Source organism: Pseudopodoces humilis, chromosome 9 (genome assembly GCF_049639895.1).
Source record: "Pseudopodoces humilis isolate 2021_Gansu_Grassland_sample_001 chromosome 9, ASM4963989v1, whole genome shotgun sequence".
In the NCBI taxonomy this organism is placed as follows: domain Eukaryota; kingdom Metazoa; phylum Chordata; class Aves; order Passeriformes; family Paridae; genus Pseudopodoces; species Pseudopodoces humilis.
In genome coordinates, this window is record NC_142208.1 from 16,107,995 (window position 1) to 16,130,924 (window position 22,930).

A 22,930-nucleotide genomic window follows, 5' to 3' on the forward strand; every position below is an offset into this window, starting at 1 on the left:
GGGGTGGAAATTCTTGGAGGAGATGTGAAGGAGCATAATAAAACATTACAATGAATTCTTTTGAGTTAGCAATGATTTTGCTAATGTAACTTGTGTGCATATCTATACACAGGAGACAAAAATTAGATTCAATTACCAAGATCACCTTCACAGAACAGTCTTTCTCTGAACAGTAATCAGCAGTAATTATTTCTTATTATGGGTCCTGACCATATAGACAGGATGTAACTGGGCTTGCAGCTAAAAGTGAGCATAAACAAGCATTGTGAATATAGACTGTACTAACTGGTCAAATTATGTTAGAGAATTATTAAGCTAAATATGTGTATGTATTGAATTCCAGTGTGGTTGTGAATAGGGCAGATGTGTTGCATTCACATGCTATCATGTAGCAGGCAGTGAACTAAATAGGAGAGAGTTCTGACTTCTTTCCAAGTTTAAAAGCAATGTTAGGAGCCTGCATCAATGTGATTTTTTTGTATCAATAGCTGTCCACATGTATGAGGCAGCAGTATAAAGTCTGCAAGGTGATATGCCTCCTACCACACAAATTTTCCTAAACACATTAAGTTGTTGAACTCTGAGTTGAAATTATTGTTATGGGAACTAGTGATCTAGTATCAATCTACTTCATGTAAAAGGAAAATCAATCAGTATTTAATATCTGTTCCAAAATATACTGAATGCCAGCCCACTTCAAATTGGCAAATAAAATGCTATCTCATTAGTGATTTAGTTGTGATTAGTGATTAATATTAGTGTTCAAGATTAATATGATTTGTAACATTTTTACTACCTTCCAAACATTAATCCTTTAGTGTGCCTATAGCAAAAAAGCAAATAAGCAAACAAACAAAATCCTCCTCCAAAATCCCACCAGATGAAACCTAAATATTTGTCCTTGTAAATGACTTTATCTCATTAGGAAAAATGTGATAAGATGTAAATTAGTGACTGACCAATTTCAATGTAAATTTTGTTATATTGTCTGAGATTTCACTGAGTATATATAGTTAATTCACTAACTGGTTTATACTAACTTGTTTTGCTTCTCAGGGTAATTGGACTAGAAATGCATTAGTCGGTTAATGCAGTTCAGCTGGTGGTCAGTATCTTGTTAAGTCATGATAAATCAGTGTTTTAGCCTTTTCCTTCTGAGGGAGATAAGGCAGGTATGTCTGCAGTGGTGTTATTTTATCATTCAAAAACATTAGTTTTTGTACTTTTAATTAAATAAATTCAGATACTCTCCAACAGCCAAGCATTCATTTACTATGTTTATCTACATAAATAGTATTTTTATTCTTTTTCTTCTAATGTTAAACTTGTTGGATTTTGCTCTGCTATTTTATGAAGTATTGTCATAAAATTATATGTGTCAGATAAATTTTGGATAATCTTAGGGGAGCTAATTAATTTTGTAGATACTTTTGCATCCTAACTATTTTTATTCATTTACAATTGCACTACATTGTCTAACTTCTTTTGGTCTCTGGTATTTTTGGGAAGGTTCAACTTCAATGAAGGGAAGGGCTAGAAGACTATGAGTAGGCTTAGTGTACACGAAAGACAATGAACAGTTTTTCAGTTTTGTGTAATCGTTGTATAATGCTTGTGAAAAGGAAATAAACAATTTGGGTGCATGGTGAGTAACCTACAATATGCTTAAGAAAATATAGCTATTAGTTATCTTTAACTCATGTATTTAAAACATTTTTTCTTCCTGTTCTTTGTTTCTATTTTAAAATAATGTAATCAAACATTTACATCTTAAACTGCCATATACACATGTACTAATAATAAGGGTATTATTATGCAGTTTAATTTTGAGCAAGGACAGCAAGTTACTAACGTTTTAAAAGTACTAGTACAACAGTGTAGGAATGTATAGAAGGGTTGCTGGGTTTGTGTCTTGTACTACCAACACTGAGAGCCATCCTATCTGCAGGATCATTTGTGTCAGGCTTAATGCTAGCTTTTATCTGCAATCCCTTGTTCAGCGTACATGTGTGAATTTTGTGAACAAAGTAGTGTGTGTGTCCCATCCAAGGCAGCTCCATCTGCCCACCTGGGTGCAGAGACACATTTCATAATTGACACAGAAGCGACGCTAATACGCTGCAAACGATCTGGTAATTGGTCTCCCCTTGCTGGTGTGATTGTTGAGTGGATTGCAGAGCTCTGGTTCTGGTCCTGTCTTAGTGCAGCTCTCCTGGGTTGGTGTTGCCCTGGGGATGGCTGCCCCAGTGGGAAGTGCCCCTTCCTTCTGCTGGACCTGGGGCAGCCCTGAGCACTGCTGCCCCCTGAGCTGTGCCCACCGCAGTGTCCTCCTAGCAGCCACAGAGCCATGGCTCTGAAATGGGGGGGTTTGGTGGGCAGCGTGGCTTTGGAATATGGACTAGAAGTAAGAACTATGAAAAATATCCTTAAAACATTAGCAGAAGAGGAGTATAAATGAGCAACAGTTTGCACAAGGAGGAAATAAAATGCATACTTTTTAGTATGCAACACCTACAGGGCTATGTTATTAGGTTGGATCCTGATGACATTCACCCTTTGACTGGTTAAGGAAACAAGAAGTGATGGAAGCTATTTTAGTACAACTATCAGCAGTCCTTTATGATTCTGGAGTACTTGAAAAAGTGAGGAAAGGTCTATAATTTCCTGTCTCCTCTCTTCCACATTTTGAACAAATTCTTGCAGAAAGTGTAAGCCTCAGGGGGACAACAGGCACAAGCACAATGAATTTAGGAAGAGTAAATAGTCATGCCAGTCTAATTTTCTTCTGTAACATGATAATAAGGCCAGTGAATTGACAAGAAAAGTGTGACTGTTAGTATTTTTCATTGGCAGTGTTTCTTGCTGTAATACTGCAAACAAGGGAAGAAATGTGACCTGAAAGAAACTCTTGTAGAGTAGGAGCAAGACTTGGTGGATGACTGTGCCTAGTAGGTGGTTACTAATGATCGTCTGTCAGAATGAAATGGTGTATTGAATGTGGATCTGCCACGGTCTGTTGGGTCTATACTCATTCTGCTTCATTTCAATCTTCTTGTTAATGACCTTTATGATAGAATAGTGAGTGTGCTTACAAAATTGATTCACTAAAAATGCCCCTTGAACTTAGAAGGAATGTATACATAGGACACAAAATTATTTTGAGAAAATTAAGAAAATCTTAGGAAATAAATAGCGAGAGATTGAAGTTCTACACTTAACAGAAATCATGAATACACAATTAGAGTCTAGGGAACAAGTAATTAGATGATAATTCACCAGAATTCCTGATGTAAAAGGGCAAATGTTATAGGAGGGATGAAACGATACAGAATAGTCTTTTTTTTTTTTTTTTTTTTCTTTTTCCATGAGTAAGTACTCTGTTGAAGTGTTGCATCTCACCAGGGCAAATGCCCTAGGGAAATAGAGCTCACCTGAGCAGAGTTTGAGAGAAGAGTAATCAAACAATTTGAGGTCTAGAAAATGAAGCTTAATTGAAAAGACTGAAATAATTTGGGAATGGGAGTGAGTATGCCAAAAAGAGAACCAGAAGGCATAGTTCTGTATGTATGTGATAGGCAATTTCAGGAAGGTAGGAAGTTGTTTGGTATAAAACCCATCCATGAGAACAAGGGAAAGATGAGTGATCTTAAAATGTTGCAAAAAATGTAGCTTAGGTCTCATCACAAACGACCGGTTGCTAAGATAGCCGACTGTTCTTTCTCCTAAAGAATTTTATTTAGCTGTTTTTTGAACAACAACTTTATTTCAAGATTGATGAACAGTACATAGACTTTTTGGAATGTTACTGAGTGAAAAATGAACACTTCATACGTGGAGAAAATTTACCCCGAGACAGTATCTGCTTGACAGAATGGTGATGCAATCAGTCTCCATATTGCCAGTCCTTTGAATCCTAACATCCTCTCAGTAGCCTCATCTTTTTTTTTGTTGATATCTCACTATTTGTAACTTTTCTCTAAAAAATCCTTTTTCTTTCTCTGATTCTGCTGGATTTCTTCTGTATTTTTCTTTCTCTTCCTGGATTTCTCAGCCTCCTTTGGACTGAATTCTTTTGGGATTCTCTCTCATGGGGAGCTCGGCTTATCTCAGTTCTTATGATTTGAAGAAAACTCCCGAGCTCATTAGAATCTTGTTTCTCGTGTTTATTAGAAGGTCATCATAAAACTTGGCAGGTCTCTCCAGACTAACAGCAAAAGTTTAAATCACTATAATCTGGTAGATTTCTTTCTTCTGATGGTACAACAAGGCCTTGTGGCTCACCTTTTGTCTGAAGCACAAAATGGCCCCGAATTACGCAGTGCTTTTATCTTTATACTTATTTTTACCCAATTAACAATAGACACGTATATTTTTTTTCTTAATGACCCAATGACCCATTCTCTGTATGCTGCACTGCAGCATTTTTTAACCAATCACTTACTATTACCCAAAACCCTCTAGGAGAAGAACATGAAGAAGAAAGAAGAAAGACAAGAGACAACACCCTAAATCCAATTTTTACCCAATTAACAATAGACACGTATATTTTTTTTCTTAATGACCCAATGACCCATTCTCTGTATGCTGCACTGCAGCATTTTTTAACCAATCACTTACTATTACCCAAAACCCTCTAGGAGAAGAACATGAAGAAGAAAGAAGAAAGACAAGAGACAACACCCTAAATCCTCCATCTTATCTTCTGTTCTCTAAACTAACTTTTTCACTCAGTGACTTAAGAAAACTTTCTAATCTACACACTTAGACTTTTAGCTTTTTCTATCTAACTTTAACAGTTGTTTTCGTGTATCACGATGAAAATATGCTCATGAATTTCATGTTATATGAAATTCAGTGTTTTTCTGGATCTTAGAACTAAGTATCAGAAACAAGAGCACACACTCTGAATCCCAGACTCCAACACTATTCAAGTAAGAATTGTACAATATAAGATTTTCATCTCTTTTTTCCTTTTCAGGGGCCCTTAACAAGCCTGTTAGTAGTTTATTTTTTTCTCATTTTCATAATTATTTCAGTTGTTTCTCCAGTACTCTGGGTACTGGATGTATTATTAGCATATTAAAACAAGGAGTGTAGTGTTGGTAATTGTTTTGTTTATAAAATCCTTCCCAGTTTTCATTGTCTATTTCTCCACTAAGAAATGAATACAAGCTTCAGTTACCTGGGGGTGTAACATATGTTGATAGTGTATTTCGAGTCTCTATTTGCATTGTTATACCCTAGAATATGTCTTTAATCATCGCAGTTGGAAATTACCTTACTTAGCATTTTTTAGTTTCTGTTTGTTCAGAGAGATTTTGTGAGTCAAAGCCAGCAGCCTGTACACAGTTTAGCCAGCCAAACCTGAATTTTGCGCCTGAGAATGGAATTTGTCACAGCTCCAAGCACTTTTTAATGGAGCTTTTTGTTTAAGTAAATGTGAAGGAAATTCCATCATTTCAGTATTCCTTCTCTCTAATAACCTATTAAGAGCAGCTTTCAATTTACGTTTTTGCCTAATATTTCCCTTCCTTTCTCCCATGGGCAGTCTTTAAACACAGGGCAGATGTCTGATATTGAAGCATTAGGAGTCCAGCATCCTGCAGGGAGACACTCTGGAGCTTTTAAGAGGTGAAGGTTTTTGCACATTACAGAAAGGATCAGGGTGACTAGAAAATAATTGTTTTGGTTCTGAGAAGATCATTTGAACTCCTTTCTCTCTTTGCTACTATTTTGTTTCTCCTTCACATAGAGAATTTGGGCTAAATGCTGTAAATTCTGTTATTTTTCCTTTATCATGTACCTTGCTTTTCTAGATGGATATTTGTGTTCATATTATCTGCAAGAAAAGTTACTGTTGACATTAATTATTTAAATATTGATAATTAGCTTTCAAATGTCCAGACAAAGCTGTGTGGAAAACTCACAGGTTGGTGCTTTTTCAAGCTCTGGCCATATTTTAATGGTATTATTTTAACCACCAGAGCCAAAACCTCCTGCTTTAAAGTAGAAAATGTAGAGTTAGCTGTATGAATCCAGTAGGTGATATAGATACTAGTAATAAATAGGAAGACCCTTACTGTAGTGGAATGCAAAGTAAGACAGTTATTGTCCATGAACACTCCACAATAAAATAATCTTTGAAAAATATGCCTCAAATACTAAGTTTCAAAGAGAATGCCAATAGCATCTGCCACTGGAACTGTAGGGTAAGACTGCTACGTAGGAGGAATGTATAATAAAGAGATGCCATAGTATAGAACTTGCAGGATGTTGCAGCCTCATCAACCAGCTCTAAGTACTGGGTGTAGGAGGGCAAACCAGCATTTGGTGTGATTCAGATGATGTACTTAAGAAGGCCTGGGGTTTGGGAGTGCTGTGATGCTGCTGAGCTGGGAGCTGAGCTCTTGCCAGTGCCCGAGGTTAAGACACTAGAGCTGCTTTTGCCTTGCGTGGTTGGAGTGAAATTTACGGCAGCAATCGGCTGCTCATCAATGGATAATTTCATGTTACATCTTACCTATTGCTTTTGAAAGCCATAGGTAAATCAGAAAACTCCTGGCTTTATGTTTTTTTTAGACCTGGAATGTACATGGCTTAAATGATTTAGGTTTCTGGAACTGGAGTTCCTTGTTTAGCTGCATTTGCAAATCTACGGAGGAAACACAGACCTGTCTTACCAACTGTTTATGCTGCATCGTGTTGTACTTTTTGTGCTTGACTTAATGAAGATAATTAACTTTGGACGAATAAAAATTATTTTTGCTTTGCTTTATTTGATAGAGGAAGAATGCTGCTCATTGTGGAATGCTGGATTAGGCTATTGGATGTCATAGTACCTAGTATTTATCTGACTCTTTGTTGAATAACATTAAAAAGCATAATAGAAGTTTAAGATATAAGCATAGAGTGTAGTATTATGAAGACTGTTAGCAGAATTACAATCCAAACTTGAATTTTTTTAAGAGGGCTGCAGCCCCTTTCACTGTAAAGTGGAGTTTGAATTATCTTGTTGCAACAGAAGTAAATGATGTTAATGTTACATTAGAAACTTAGTAGCTAAGTGCTTCTAAGTGGCATCAGTTTATTTAGAGAACTAAAAGTACACTGAATTTATTTAAGCTATTGATAAAAATCCAGTGTTCCATACATAAAATAAAGTTCAGAAGTGATTTTGTTGTGATTTCACTATGCAAGACAGAACTGAGCTGTAATTTTATTTATTAAGTCTTGCTTATTCAACACTGTTAGTGGAATGGCTGTGTTGGATGGTAATATCTGTAAATATGTTGGTTTAATTTGATAGTTCTAGGGGAAGGCAACAGGAAAGCAACACAATAGTCTGGATAAGCTATAGCACTGCAAACATGTCACAGACAATAGTCAATCTGTCAGCTGTGAAGAGCTGACTTCCAGGCTCCAATTGAAGTTGCGCACACTTCTCTCTAAGGGTGGGAGCTCAGCGATCAAAAAGACACCAAACAGGATGGATAACAACCAAACAAGGGATTTTTTTTTTTTTTAATATGACATTTTAAACTGATTGAAACTACTTTTATTTAGGGAAAAGTGTATTTAAATATATTTAAATTCAACATTTATTGTTATCAACATTTAAGATAGTCTGTTCTGAATATACTTTAAAATAAAATCCCACTGTGTGTTTGTCACTAAAATTTTAGCAAATGAGGTGCTGAATTGAAACTTGCACTAATGAACTGGCAACCTAGCTTTTGACAATAAGTAGGGTTTTTTAGTTATAGTGTAGTATAACTGTTTGGATTGTTCCATACACTCCCTCACCTTAGAATGAAGCAAAAGATTTTCATGTTTAAGTAATAGCCTAGGGAACTGAGGGGATGAGGTGCCTTAGTTCTAGAAGCATTAAGCATTTACTTTTTTTTTAAGTACCTAAATAAAATAAGATTGTGTAACTTTTGTCCCCATGCAATCTGAGATTAGTATGAAAGTGAAATTCTGTTTTGGAAAACATGCCGTATCACATTCATCATTTTCTGGAAAATAGTCCGGGTTATTTAGTATAGTAATCTTAGGCAACTAAGCTCACTAAAGCAGAAACACAGATTTTGTAAGTACTCAGGGAAATGAGCAGAGGGAAAAAAGGTGTCTAAACATAACGTTTTGAACATCTGTGTGCCTACAAATGTCACTGGAGGGGGGAAGCTCTAATCTCAATAAGGAAAAATAAGAGTTGAGTGGAATTGAAGTATCTGATTACATCTGTATTTATGGTCTCTCCTAATTAACAAAGAAAGAAGCAAAAGCTTATGTATGAGGTTGTAATATATTGTGTTAATAAAGTACAATTCAGCCTGTTCCATATGCACAGCAGAATTTTGTCTGTTCTCTTTTCTGAATGCTGCACTTCCCAATGGCCAGCACTGTTTTTGGTGACTGTTGGTATAATTGATGGTGGAACCTATGCATAGAAACAAAGAGAAAAAGGAGAACTTCTGCAGAATCAAATAATTATTTGGAAACAGCTGTGGAAAGCTACATAAACGCTTTTTGGTACTAGTCGGAGGATGTGTGATGCTGTGCTTTATTATTACTTCATCTTTGTTATCTAAAAGGAGGAAGTATCCCTGCAAGCATGCATGAGAATTAGGATAGTAAGTGTCATTTGTCCATTTTACAGATGAGGAATTGGAGCAGACAGAGATGAATTCATTTGCATGAAGTTGCCCTGAAAGCTGGAAGACGTGATGGTTAATCCTGGTAGTCTGTCTAGACTGATGGCTGATAACAGTAGTGAGATTAAATTTAAAAAGTGCCTGCACCTTGAGAATTCCCAGCAACCTCCTTGAGGTTTAGGTGAGAGTGATGTGTTTTCATGTCTGGCTATGTAAGAATAGTATTTTTTTTTATGGATTAGATATAAATAGGCTATAAATAGATAGATGTGGGTAGATAGAAATAAGAAGGATGACAGTATAGAAACTGTCATGTTTCTGTTCAAATTTGCTTTTTGAATAGGAACTTTTAGTGTTTGTATCTTCCATTTCATTATCCTCTCTTCCCCATTTCATCTTATTTGCCTGTCTTGAGTTGAAGTGATGCAGATACTGATTTAAAGGTCTCTTGTCCTCCAGCACATTTCCTTAGTAGAGAGGATCACTGAGCAGGGTAAGAGGACAATTGATTTGGATTAGGGAGGAGGATAGTGATAAGTTTGATTTGACCCAATTGCATTTTGAGTGTGTCTTATTTGTTGATACAAACTAGGTGGTTATCAGTTTTGTGCCATTGGCTGGTTTCTTTTGGCAGAAATACAGCAGGTTTTGTTCAGTGTCTTGTTCTGGCACTGAGAATGGTCAAGCTGTCCTTTACCAATGGGCAGACTGACATTGAGGTTCTGGTGTAAAAGAGGGAAGCTGTGGCCTTCAGGTTGTTAAAACTGTAGCTGTTTGGATTCTTGGATGGGAAAAATCAGAGAGGCACATCCTACTGTGGCCACGGCCTCCTCTTAAAAAGAGCTGTAGAAAGAACGGGAAAGGATTTGAAGTGCGTCCCTAAAATGCACCAGGTGAGTGGTTTGGTTGCCCAAATTATTTACATAATCGGCACCCTGGGATAGTTCTTTCCGGGGACGAGGGCTGCAGGCGTCTGAGGGCAGGGCGCGGCTGAAGGGTCTCTCGGCGGTGCCGAGAGGTGGCGGCGAGGCGCTGGAAGGCGTGGGGCGGCACAGTGCATCCTGCGGGGGAATCTGAGTGTTACCCGAGCGGGGCCGCTGCCGGCCTTCCCAGCGGGGGCTGCGGCCGCAGCGGCCCCTTTAAGCCGCGACCTGCCGGGGATCAGGTGCGCGGCCGGAGCGATGACGTCATGGGGCGGGGCCGGGGCTCCCCCTCCCGCTGCCCGCGCTGCCCGCGCCGCGGGACGGGGCGGGAGGCGGCTGCGCACGTGCGCGGGGCGGCGGAGAGCGCGCGGAGCCGGGAGGCGGCGGGAGCCGGGACGCGGCGGGAAGGCGTCTGAGTGCGGGGCCGCTGCAGCAGGTGTCGGCTTGTTTTGTGTGGGGCTGCCTGCCGTATAAGCACATGAGAGGTTTACTCCCTCAGCAGGCTAGACGGGAAAAATGTGCTGTGTGCAGGGTGTTTAATTATTTGCAAACTTAATCGTTACCTTTTTCTTTTTTTTTTTTTCTGTAATACAGCCATCCATCATGTTGTATGTTTCATTTGTATTTACTTGTTTAAGCTGTTGCTTAGATAGTAAGTGAGCATCAGATACTGCCTTAGTTGATTCTGTTTTCCATGGTGATGAATTGTGCTGTGTACCTACTGTCCTTGATAGAAAGTGCTGCGTGAAATTTAACTCTTAATACTTGGGTAAATCAGGCAATTCCAAACGCTCAGTTTTGGATTAGAGGAAGGATGTCAGATGGCTTTAGAGCTGCTTTTCCTTGCCAGTGGAAGATTATATCGCACCAGTATGGAAAGGAGACTAGACCTTTTGCCAGTTAGGTCGCAATGTGTAAGCATGTGTGGAATCTACACCACCTAAATGTTTGTATGCACAGGAATTATGTTTGCTGGTTCTGGAGAAGAAAGGCAATGGATTGCTTGTGGCGTCAGTTGGGGCTTTTAGTTTTGTATTTTTTATTGGTTGGTTGGGATTTCTTTTCTTTATAAGGTGAGCGGAGGCATTGAAATCTTTCTTTGAACATTCATTTAATCTTCATGATGAATAGACTTCTATATTTGTAGTTCTATTTTCTGGCTAATATGTTCACTTTTCACCAGATAAGTTAAAATTGGCAGAAATAAATAAAAAAAATCCCTGCTCAAGGGAATTGTCCTGTGAAGTTAAAGTTGGCATGAGGACCTCTGTAATTTTCTGGGTAGCAGAAGGATGTGACCAAGTAAAACATGGCTTTAGCAGGCTTGGTTCTTTAGACTAGACAAAAGTCTCTTGGGCATTCTTATGCTAAAAATGTAGGCTAAGACTTCCCTTTGAAGTCCTGTATTGGAAATGCCCATCTCTACCACATCAAATGTTTTGCATTAGATTCCAAAGTAGATTTAGTCTCTTCTTATCTGCAGAGCAGGGTTCTGGAGTAAGTCTTTGTTTAAATAAACAAAAATACTTTTATGGATGTGTGTATATGTTAAGATATATGCTGGTTTTGGTTTTGAATGCACACCTCTGAATCCATCATTCTGCAGGTTTCTTTTTTCTATTGCATTGATAGCATTTCAGTCTAATCAGTATGCAGTGGGTGATGTTTTTGCTCTCTAAATTTAGCTGCTGATGTTCACATACTACTTGGTATTCTGTATTGGTCCTTGTAGTGGGCATCCTGCATAGATAGATCAGCCCTGATGGCCTTTGTCCTGGAAAATGCATCATCCCAAATGACATATTAACAGTGGGCTTTTTAATGGGATAAAGTATGTTAATCTACCATGCTTTAAGACCGGTGGAGTCTTTAGATGTATTAATGTATACTTGTTCTTTATGTATGCCTCACACCTCAGGGAGAGGAAACGGAGTGAATGTCACATTATGCTAGTGTTTACTACTCTTTTTTTCTTTTTTTTTTTTTTTTATTCCATATTTATGCAGAGAGTATGGGTGTTGTGTTAGAAGCAGGTTTGTAGCCCAGTGGGATGTTCCAGCGTTAGGACACCAGGCTAAGGTGAACAGGTAAGGTAATCCAGGTCATAGCAGGATTAGTCCACAGGGTGAAATCTGGTCAATTACTTTTCTATCTGAAAATCTCTTTAATTTTTAAGTATATTTTTTCATTACAGCACCTATTACTGTGACAGATGTGACTTTCCATAGATTTTTATCAAGTGGCTTACTGTTTTCTCTGGATGTCATCACCTATTTCTTACCCTTCTTGTTCATATTTAGCATCTTAAGCCAGTTTAATTTCACTGGCTGTGAAATAAACAATAGCCGTCACAAGATGTGATTCTGCATATTGTTGAAAAAGTCACTGAATTGCAAGCATCTGCAACTGCTTCTGTAGGTGCATGAAATTTTAAGAAATAATGGCTGTTCTAATGAAATTATTAGAAAATATTTAAAGGTGAAAAGAAAGCTGATTCAAGAATTGCTGTTGCTCCCCCACTTCTTTCTAATGACACATTTTCATAGAGTACTTAGTTTTATGAATTGGAAATAAAAGTTTGTTTTAAAATACTAATTCCCCCATGGTGATTGGGAGGATTCCTGGAATCACGTCTGTCATTGACTTTTGTTTTCAGCTTTTCAGTATTGTGGCATGGATTTAAATGCTCTTGGGGAGTTCCATGCTATATGTACATCCTGGTTGCACATCAGTCTGCCAAGGTTCAGTCATAGGACAAAAATAGAACAGAAAGGAATTAATGCAGGATGTGAAATTGTGTAAGAGAATATTTTATGAGTTTCATTACCTTCTCTATTACTATGGCTTTGTGATCTTGGTTTTTTCTGTTAAATTAAGTGATATAAAAGTAATGCAGCCAAGATTACTTTCATTTGGGTTTCAATGGTGCAAGTTAGTTTCCGAAGTGAATCTTACATCTTCAAGCTGTTATCTCCTTTTTATGTCAGATAAGAGGCTGGAAAGCACTGGTTTTATTTGATGCCGGCAGGTGAAACAAACTTGCACAATTTTCTTTCTCAAGACTTCTTGCAAATCTCTTGTCAAGACCACAGCATTTTTTTTTTTTTTTTTTGCTAAGATTCAAGGTTTACAGGTTGTGTGCTGTAATTTAGGGTCCCAAAATTATGTAAGTTCTTGATAAGTGCAGGAAAAATGGATACAGATTTATCACTCCAGTTATGCTCGTTCTGTGCCATATGTGTGCTTTATATAGGAAAAGTTGTTTCCTGATTCCTAACTTAGTCAAACTATAAATTAATTCCTCAGTAACCTGAGATCATATTTAAACCACAGGAAATTGTTTTCTACAGGAAAATGATTTTGTACCTTGCCTCTTAAGGCATAAAATTCTGTGTGTGTGTGTGTGTTTTTCCCATCTGCAGAGGTGACAGGAGACTTGTCTTTGGCTTTAGACGCAGCATGGCATCACAGTCACTCAAAGAATGTGCTCATGCTTTGACCAAGAAATTTAATTTAGTGCTTTGCTTGACTAACAGGCATGTATAACCTAGTGTCTTACTTGCAGTCAAGAAGACCCTTTGCCTTCTCTTTTTGATAGGATATTTATAAAACATTCTTTTGGCTTGGGTCCACTTACTGAGGTGGAAGTTACAAAAAGCAGGATGGATTAAATGCAGTGCGCTGTGTTTGGCAGTCACTGGGAGTAAGTATGCAATGGAATTGCTTTTCTTGTTTTTGTGGTGGTTTTAGGAGGGTAGTAGAAACAAGAAGTGCAGTTATTTATGGTATTTGTGGTGTTACCTCTGTGGTAAAGAGTGGTATTTAGAGTCTTGCTTGTCTTTAGTAACTTTTAAACCCTGGCTTTTGTAGTCTCCGAAACTTCCCAATGCTACAGGTAAAACTAGTTTGAGTCACTGTTAAGAGTTCCTAGATGCAGAAAGTCAACTTGCTAGCAGGATGCATTCATAGTAATGTGTTCAGGGTATTAGCACTCTGTTTTTCTCCCAGTATTTATTTTTGTTTGACACATCTGCCAGAAAGACTGGCTTCAGTGAGGAGCGCTTTGCCTTGTCACACATACACATAAGAAATAAAATAGCTTTTATTATCAATTAAGTGGAAAATATTGAGTGTATATACCAACTTTTTACTCTTAAAATTATAAATGATCCAGATTTGTTTGTCAAATATATGGTTTGGAATGGAATGATGACAATAGTACTCTTCACCTATGAAGGAATTGTTTCCACTTCATTGCTCCCAAGCTTGTTTTTAAAGCTAGTTTAGATTTTATTTGAACAGATGTTCTCTAAACTAATTTAACTGGTACTAGCACCCCAAGTCATTCCATAGCTTGTGGAGGCTGCGTAGGGAATATTGAGGAGCAGATCTGACTTCAAACTACCCTAGCCTGTCTTTCCACCTGGCTGCTGTTTACGCTGACCAGGTTGTTGTGTTGCCATGTTGAAAGGTTGCACAAGGATGAGAATGAGCAGCTGGGAGGCTGAAGGAAAGTGGGGGCATAAAAACTCTGTCCTCATGTTAGTTAGTGTCTGAGTAGCCTTGAAAAATATTTCTCATTCTCTTTTTTAACTACCAACACAGCACTATGTTTGGTTTGGTTATTCTTTTATATGAAAAAGGCAAAAAAAAATATTTTGCTCATCTTGTAATTTACAAGCTATTTGAATAGCTCTGGCTTGCCTGACTTAATAAAAAAAAGTAACTTGGATCGTAAGAGAAAACAGAATGGATTATTATTTTTTTTAATTGGCGTCCATTTGATTCTAAGTATATGTTGATGAAGTAAAAGCAAGATTTTGCTGTGCCTCCCCACTCCAGACCTTAATTAAACAGTTGTCTTGCCACGTGGAAAAGGTCAGCTAAGTACAGCATATGTATTTGCCCAATATGTTGGAACACATTGCCTTAAAGTTTGTTAGACTGTTGTTAGATTTTTTTTTTTTAATTGGCTTTTTTCCATCCTCTTGAAAATTGCACTGTTGATGTGGGAACATGAGCTTTTCTTTCTTAACCTACCTTCTTCACCCTCCTCAGACCCCAAAAAAGAAATTATTGATGGTCACTGCTTTCTATCCACAGAATTAATTTTTTTGACCTCAGAGATTTTCAGTGAAGAGGGCAATCATCTGTTTTCAGACTTCTTAAAAGTCCGGGGGATGCATTCTCCAAGTTAAAAACTAGTGTCCTAGAAGAATGTATTTACTAAAAAGAGAGAGGCTTGAAAACATTAACCAGGGGGTTTAATTTGTATCAGTTATTTTAAACTGATCTATCCTGGAGTGCAGCTTCACTGTAGCTGCTTAAGGACAGAGCGGAGGAGGTAGCTGGGTCTTGACAGGATGCTCCTGCTCTCTCCCTGTTCAGCTCTTGGTTGAAGTGGCTCCTGCAAGTGGCTCACAGCTTGATGCAGTGCTTGGAAGCAGTGGGAATTAGGGAAAGCACACAGCCTGACACAGTCTGCTGTTTCCTCCATTAAATGAAACTGCACCTTCAGTCTGTGTTCCCAATTGCTGCACAGCCATCTGACTGCAGATGGAGGGGCAGCTTTGTTATCTCGGTAGGAGGATCTAACTTCAGGCCACTGTCAAGAAGCATTGTTCACCCGGCCTACTTTCCTGCTTTTGAATGAGAAAGCTAATGAAAAAATAAAATTTCTATTGGTAGAGTTGTTTTTTGCCAACTGTTTTTTGCCACCCTGTTATACGTCATTTTGCAAACTTAACAGTGTTAGCATAAGGGGAGTGGAAGGGACACATGATGGTGAACAGATCCACCCTGGTAGCAGCTGTCAGCCTGGTACAGCTGACAGCATCATAAAGCATACTGTAAGTTACCTGTGCTAGAAATTAGGGGATTGACTAGTACATCTACATGGTGTCTTGACTTCGGTGGCAAAGCTCATAAAGAAGCTGTTGTAACTCTCTGCTCCCGTACCTCTCTCTAATTTGCTGGTCTATGTTGTGCCAATTACAAGTGCATACTGCAGGACTGCTCTGTATTCTGAATAACAAATTATAAAACTAGCACACTTTATACTTTTATTTTCTGGTTATTTTTTATTTTATAAATATTTAAATATTTATCACATTATTTTTATGAGGCAATTTGTGGTCCTACACTGGTTGCCATCTGCAGAACAGAGCATCAGATGAGAATAGTAAGAACTGATCTGTGAAAGGTGGGCAGGAACTTCTGCAACCAGCTTCTTTGTTGGAAGTCAAGAAACTCCATCTTTACCACATTGCATTTATTCCTGACTTCACCATGTAGACAAACTTACAATATTTAAACTGTACCAAGTGTGCTGACATTTACAGCTCTGTGAGTGGGAGTGCTGTGGTGGATAATTATATGAAGGTGAAGGGAAGGGCTAGCATAGCCTTTGCTAGGTAGGAAGCTAAAAGATCTGCAAATGCAGAAGGAAGCCATAATCATATGACTCTGCTGACATTTGGAAAAGAACTGTTTTCAGTCTTAAGAGAATGGTTGTTTCAACTCTGTCATCTATACTTTGTTTCTTCAGGTTTTTGTTTTAACTTATGCTTTTGTAATTTTTCTTGGCTATCTCTTTTTATCTTGCCTGCCAATGGCACTCATGCCATTCTGTGGGCATGAGTGCTTTTAATAGATGGAGTTATATACAAATACATTTGCTTCAGATTGCTGGACCAAAGCAAAAAAGCAAGGAAGGCAGAGAGAGATTTTGGGCTTCTCTCTGTTGGTTCGGTTTTCCTGGTTTCAGTTCCTGGTTTTCCTGCCTCCTTTCTGTCTGAGGTTGCTGTGTGGATGGATGTATAATTGCTAGCATTGCTGTCCCAGTTACCCTAGGGGCTGCAGTACTTGACCAGAACAGTTTGAGGGTTGCTGTGCTCTTCTAATTTAGATGAAATGTTAGAAATGATTTTTTCCTCCCGCCTTTCTTCCTGTTCTGTGCAGAAATGTGGTAATTGCTCTGAATTCTTTCTTAGTTTGGTGGCAGTGAGTCAGATGCTTAGCTGATGTGTTTGGCAAACCTCTCTTTTGTGAGTGCAGTAGCACTGTTGTTCTTCAGCTGGAGACCTGTCCTCCTGCTTCTGTTAAAGGCATGGAGCACTGCATGCTGTTTGAACTCTCTGAGCCTCACCAGCACACAGTGAACTCTTTTCTGTTTAATGCAGAGGGATTTGTTTTAGTAGTAAAACACTTACTTGTCCTTTGCTGCTGTATGATTCTAAAAAGTTTTAATTTTAGCTGTGATGGAAGCAGAACCGATCTTGCTTTCAAGAGAGCATTTAGAAATAATTTTCATGCTTTGTTCATGCACTAAAGTATTGAAGAACTGGTTATTGTTTAGACAGGTAATAGTCTCCACTATCCACATGCTGAGAGATTGTGCAAAATTATGTCAGAGCAGGTGTTTGAAAATGTCCACAATTTGATCCATATTTCTACCAGTTACTCAAGTATGTGTGGACACCTGAAGCATTTCATCAAAAAGCTGAAAAAGTGTTCCAAAATTATGGAAACTGAGGCTGAAGCAAACAGGAATTTGCAGTCTTCAGTACCACAAAACTCGTGATGTTACTGATTTAGATGCTTCTGCCCTATTGTGAGCATTGGCCGGCATCACTTCAGCAAGGAAGTCAGTGGAGTCATGGGGGGATGTATATGGTGTTCGTGTCTGAGGAGGAAAGGCAAAATGCTTTGTCCTTTGGAAGGAAGAGGACTAAAGGAGTGTAGAGACCAGTATTTTCTCTGTAAGAGTGCTTACCATCCTTGGGTCATTGTGTCATGGAAATAATGCCACTTGAACAAATGGACTCGCTACCTCTTGGTGAAATTCTACAAATATTTTAGAGTAAACATGCAGATCCAAGTAAGAGTGTGAGATGCCTTGAAGACTTGGTCACTCTTTTTGTATGCTAAAAATGAGATTTGGCGTATCGCTTTTACCTGGAAAAAGTCTGTGTTGGTGTTGCAAATGGTGTTCTTAAGTGATTTGGCTTCCTTGAAACAAGCTGTTTGAGGAAGGAGTACTACACAGTTAACTCGCTGCTTTGACCACGCACAGCTGTGGAGGAGGTTTTGAGCCCAGCACAATTACTGAACATTGGACTGTTTTTTGTTCACAATTATGGCACTGTCAGTGCACTTTAGAAAATTAATTTATTTGAAATTTGCTCACACTAAATCTTAAAAAAAAAGCTGTGTAGAAGCATCATGAGGTAAAACTGGTTAGAATATTTTGCCCTTGCTGTATTTTTTCCTTTCTTGTTCTCCTATTTTTGTCCCTCCAAAAGTCTATCATTATGGAAAGATATAGTTAAAACTTGGCTCAGCCCCTTCTATCCTGCAAGACTAAATTGTTCTTGAGGCAAACCAGTTTAATTGTATTCCAAATGCTTCCTTTTTGCATTGTTTGGTTCTGTTAGGTAAATGGTCCCTGTGGGGATAGTATCTTCAATTCCTTGTATGGTCCAAAGCATTACTATGTTTCAATCTGAGTCTGTTAGCATTATATTGTGCTGGGGTGGCAAGACAGTGGTGTGCATTGGTTTGAGGTTTTTTTTTGTAACATAACCAGAGTTTTCTTTACTGCTATTTCGGTCTTGGATATACAGTAATTCTCCCTGTCTGTGCTCTAAACGTGACCATGTTAGAAGAACAAATTGATGTTGAATGCAGATGGCACCCGTGTCCTGGAACTGTACTGTAGGAGTGTCTGGGAATAACCGTGTAGTAATGCTACTGCTGAGCTTATGGGAGGTTTTGGGGATAGGAAGCCGTTTTTCTAACAAACTTCTTTTTTCCGTGATCTGTATCACTGGCTTTGAACCACAGGGGATAGTTCCAGGAAGTGTCCTGCAATAATTGTTCTTTGAAAAACTGCTTTTAAGTTTGTATTGCAACTGCAGGGCTGTAAACTGAGGGACCAAAACTGAAGCCATCTTTTGAGTAGTTTCCATTTTTTCTGTTAAATGGTGACATGTTGCTCCTGGTTATCAATTTCTCCGAAGAGAAAACAATCCTTGACATTTAACTGCAGTCGGCAGGAACCTCTCCACTTCACTTGTTACACTGAGGGGAGGTGTGCCTTGCACAGGCTGCTGCTGTAAAATGAAGTCATCCCTAGCAGCCCAATCTCCCCCTCCCCTGCCCCCAGTCTGGTCTCTTTTATAAAAGCGTTTGGAAAACCTTCCTCCTCCTTGCCTGGCACTGTGTCCAAGGGGAGTTGTCGGTAAGCAGGGCTGGGCCTCTGGCCTTATCTCTGTTGTCAGAGCTGCCTGCTTGGTAGGTGGCAGTGGGGGCAATGCTTTTTGAATGAGACTTTCCTGTGCTTAGGGAGGCCCTTGTTTTTTTGTTTTAACAGCTTCCTATTGTTTGAAACAGCAGGTTATCCCCTCCCATGCTATTCTAGCTCTTTCCTCCTCCCTTAAATATTTTTTCTGTGCAAGTATTACTCAGATCAGTTACTCTCACAGTGAGTCCTCAGCTTTCCCAACTTGCTCTGATCTCCAGCTTCTGTTGTGATACCAGTGTGGAATCCACACAATAAATAGAAAGCAGCTTCTGAAGGTAGGTTTTTCTGATTTTTAAGTCAGCATCACCACCACTGTGACATGACTGTTTTGATTGAATTAAAGTTGTCATGAGATTTCTCTTCTACATACGGTAGTGAAAGAGAAAATTCTGCTTTTCAATGTGGCTGGCTTTTGTTTCTAAGATACAAAGAAAGAGTGTTGCTTGAATTTGTTAAATAGTTTGCTTCTCAGCATTCCAGTCCTGCTAGCTATTGGTGTTTCATATGTGTACTCTTTATTTATGATGTTCTACCTCTGTGAAAGGTACTTTCTATGACATAAGGTGCCTCTGGCCCACCATAGCATAACTTTTTCTGTCTAATGATAAATCTGAAGATAAGACCAGTCAGAATCTCTTCTCACCATATCAGTTGTTACAGCTAGAAGAGAATGTTGGCAATTCATTTCCCATCTTACTTACTTTACAGTCTAAGAATTACCTAGTCAGAAGTGCTCCAGACTGCTTTTTTGCTAAGTTAGTATGTTTTTCCTTCCCTCTACTTGTTGAATTCTGTGTAAGAAAGTTGATAATGAAATGAAATGAGGTACTAAACATCGGTAGAGCTTTTCTTGTATTTTAATGTGCTGATTTATAAAAGTCAACTCGCTTTATCTGTTTACCTGATCCCCTGCCTTCTATCAAGTGTCTTGTTTCCAAAATTAGTAATAATTTTGTGATTGAAGTCTGTCACTACTGTTTCATACTTTTCGCAGTTCAGCTTAGTAAAAAGTACGTAATTTTATAACTTTCTAGATCTGAAAAAAAAAAACCCCAAAATATTCACTATTTTGATATGTTTGATGACACTAAGCAGAAGTTCTAATTCCACCAAATGATAAACCCTGTTCTAGACTTTGTCATCAGAGAGGCTGAAGGAGGGGGAATAATCTATGTATCAGTTCCAGTCCTTGACATTCAATATAATAAACATTCTACCTGTTCTAATGCATTCCTTTTTTTGAAGGAATAACTTCTCAGTCAGCCTAAAGCAGACAAGAACTACAAAAACATTGATTATGGTCTTCAGAGGCAGGATTCATCTGATTCATACCTGGAAGATGAAGTCCCAATGTCCTTGCCCTAACTATAATTTCTTGGTAAGCTAATTCAGGTTACTAACCTAGCAGGAAATAAAGCAAGACCCCTCCTCTCCTCTTGCTATCCCTCCAAAAGTGCTAATTTTGTGAGCTGAATTTGCTTCTGTGAGCCGAACTGTGAATTGCCTGCCCCAGAGCACTCATGTGGAGGGATAAGTGCCCTCTTCACACTACTCTGGTGGCCAAGATTTTAGCCTCATTTCATTATTTAATAACGTTCCTCTCAGAGGTTGTCTGAGATGATACATCCTCTTCCTAGAACACAGTATTTCGTGGGAGTTAGAGAAGCTGTAGGCTTTTTTATTACCATTATTATAACTGACAGTTCGGAAGCCTCTTGGGGTTTTTTCACAGTGAAGTGTTGTAGTGGACATACAGTAGTTTGTATTTTCTGAAGTTGTTAATGTATAATGTAGTTATGTCTATAGGTTATGACAGTGGTCTCAAGAGTTTTGGGTGTCTTAAAAGCCCAAGCAGGATGATTCCAGGTTAAAGAGTTCTCTGTTTAAGGCCAGAGGAACATGACAAACAGCCTGAGGAGTGAAGGAAGCAGACTGTGGTGGCTGTCAGGATGAACAATGGTTTTGGCACACCTGCTGCTTTGCTGCTGAGCCTCTCCGTGCTTGGCAGGAAAGGAGTGATTTGGAGGATAACCAGATAGTTTTGTAGATGTTTTTGGTATGTTTCCATCTTCTCTGAGGGAGAGAAAACAGAAGCACTTGCTTCATAATGTAATTAATGGCTGGTTGAAGACTGGGACCATAAACTTTTGGGGAAGGATTTAATAATGAACTTAGAAATGTGGAAGTCAATATTATGCTAGACTCGATAGCCCTTAGAAGGGAGTGCAGGGAGACTGATTTACCATGGGAAGGAGGAATAGATGGATATAGTCGAAGCAATATTTTAGAGAAATTTATGCTCGTATTGCCCCTCTGAGTAGATACAAACATAATCAAGAAACAAAATTAAGAGAGCTGAAACAAATACATTTGGAAGATGCTTTTTTCAGTATGACAGTTTTTTAACTCCACCATGTTCCAACTGATATTATTCCCTTGATGCTTCTCCCAGAAGTTGACACAGATGTAAGATGTGAGACCAGATTAGCAGATTACAATCATATTAATAGTCTTTTTAAGTGATGCGTAATGCCATACATATTTATACAGATTTTGTCTGAAGCATCTCATGTACTTGATTTCATAAGAAGATATTGCTGTCCTAAATTGTTGAGTACCTAGGTCACCAGTGTCTGTTGGAGTTGGAGAACTTATGTGTACTGGGAAAAAATAAGAATGCTAAAAATCTGTAGAAACTTTATTTTAGTCTAGCAAAGAACATGCCTCTAATACTGTACCTTTTGGCTCAAGCTTAGAGCAGTTTAACTTCAAATGGAGTGAGTTCAGTTCCGATTGATGAGAAATGTAAGATTTTTCCAGATCATCCACTTACTTGCACATGTGCACACACACGTGTGCATAATTTATTTTCTTAATCACAGAGGAAGGATGCATATTCTTAATCTAGATAAAATATTCTTATTTTTTCCTGTTTCCCTCACAGGTGTGTATATAAGGAAGTGTTGTATAAGACTTGTAATGCTGGTTAAGCAATGGATAATAATTATAGTAACAGTGTGTCTGAATGCTTTTGTCTAGTGTTGAAGGAAAATTTTGTAAATGATTCTTCAAAAAAGCATTTATCATGGTGTAATGACATGATTGAAAATACTATTGTGGTGTGGCAACCCTTCTGGATAAGGGTAGCTGTTACAGATGTTGCTTTCCCAGATGTCAGGTGATTGTTCCTTGAAGCCTGGTTATACTGAGAGGGGAGTTTTAAACAGGACAGTGTTTGGTTTTGTCCTTTTATTGCCTTGCTGGTGTTCTGGATCTGAATTTTTTTCTGCACCAAGTTGCTAATGCAACAATTACATCTCTTCAGCAGCTTCTTGTGTTGCCAGCATATTGTCTGGGGAATTCTGGGAAAAACAAGTTCTATTGTACAGCGTTACAATGCTTGTAGACTTGAGCCTGGAGCAATATCAGCTGGTCTTGCACTAACAGGATTTGGCAAGAGAAGGTGTGGGCAACATGTGACTGCTTTGCAACTGGAAGGTGAAGATTCTGTCCTGTGGCCAGTTCTAGGGTATCTCAGTGTAGGGAGTGGTGGCTGTGTAACCTGTACAGGAGTCTGCAGAAAGAAGCAAGCCTTAGGGACCATTTTGGATTGCCATGGCAGGATATGGAGTGCTCCACAGTTTTTGAGATGAATGTGTGTCGCCCTGAAAACTCAGCTTCTGAGCTTGCTAACATAGTTTTCTAAAGACTTTCTCAGGAGAGTAACTGTAAACATAGATATGTGTACATTCTTTCTGTTACACGTCTTGTGATGAGCACCTCTCATAGCCAGTGCAGTGAAAAAGTGTTATCCTGACCATCCAATCCCTGGCCGTGGTCACAAGCCTATAAATCCTGGGAAGAAAAATAAACCCAGCTCTTTATTTCACCACACCTCGACCTGTGTCCGTGTGATCTGTTCATCTTCAGCGGTAACAAATGTGCCTAGCCCATCTGCTGTGGTGAGTTTCCAAAAGACTGAAGGGATTTTAACATCAAAAAAGCTGTATTTTCTTTAAATAGTAATAGAAATGTTACTTTTTAAAAAA

General features: G+C 38.6%; 1 protein-coding gene across 5 annotated transcripts in view; it reads left to right on the forward strand.

Moving 5' to 3' along the window:
• The window catches only part of USP54 (ubiquitin specific peptidase 54), a 93,174-nt gene that overhangs the window by 12,928 nt on the left and 57,316 nt on the right, over positions 1-22,930 (forward strand). The window contains exon 1 of one of the 5 annotated variants that reach the window (XM_088059495.1): positions 1,152-1,172. The exons of 3 other annotated variants lie outside the window; for them this stretch is intronic. The gene's annotated coding sequence lies outside the window, so the exon portion shown is untranslated. Of the gene's footprint in view, positions 1-1,151; positions 1,173-9,992; positions 10,014-22,930 lie in introns of those variants that run through there. One more of the 5 variants, XM_088059496.1, reaches the window with a different exon arrangement.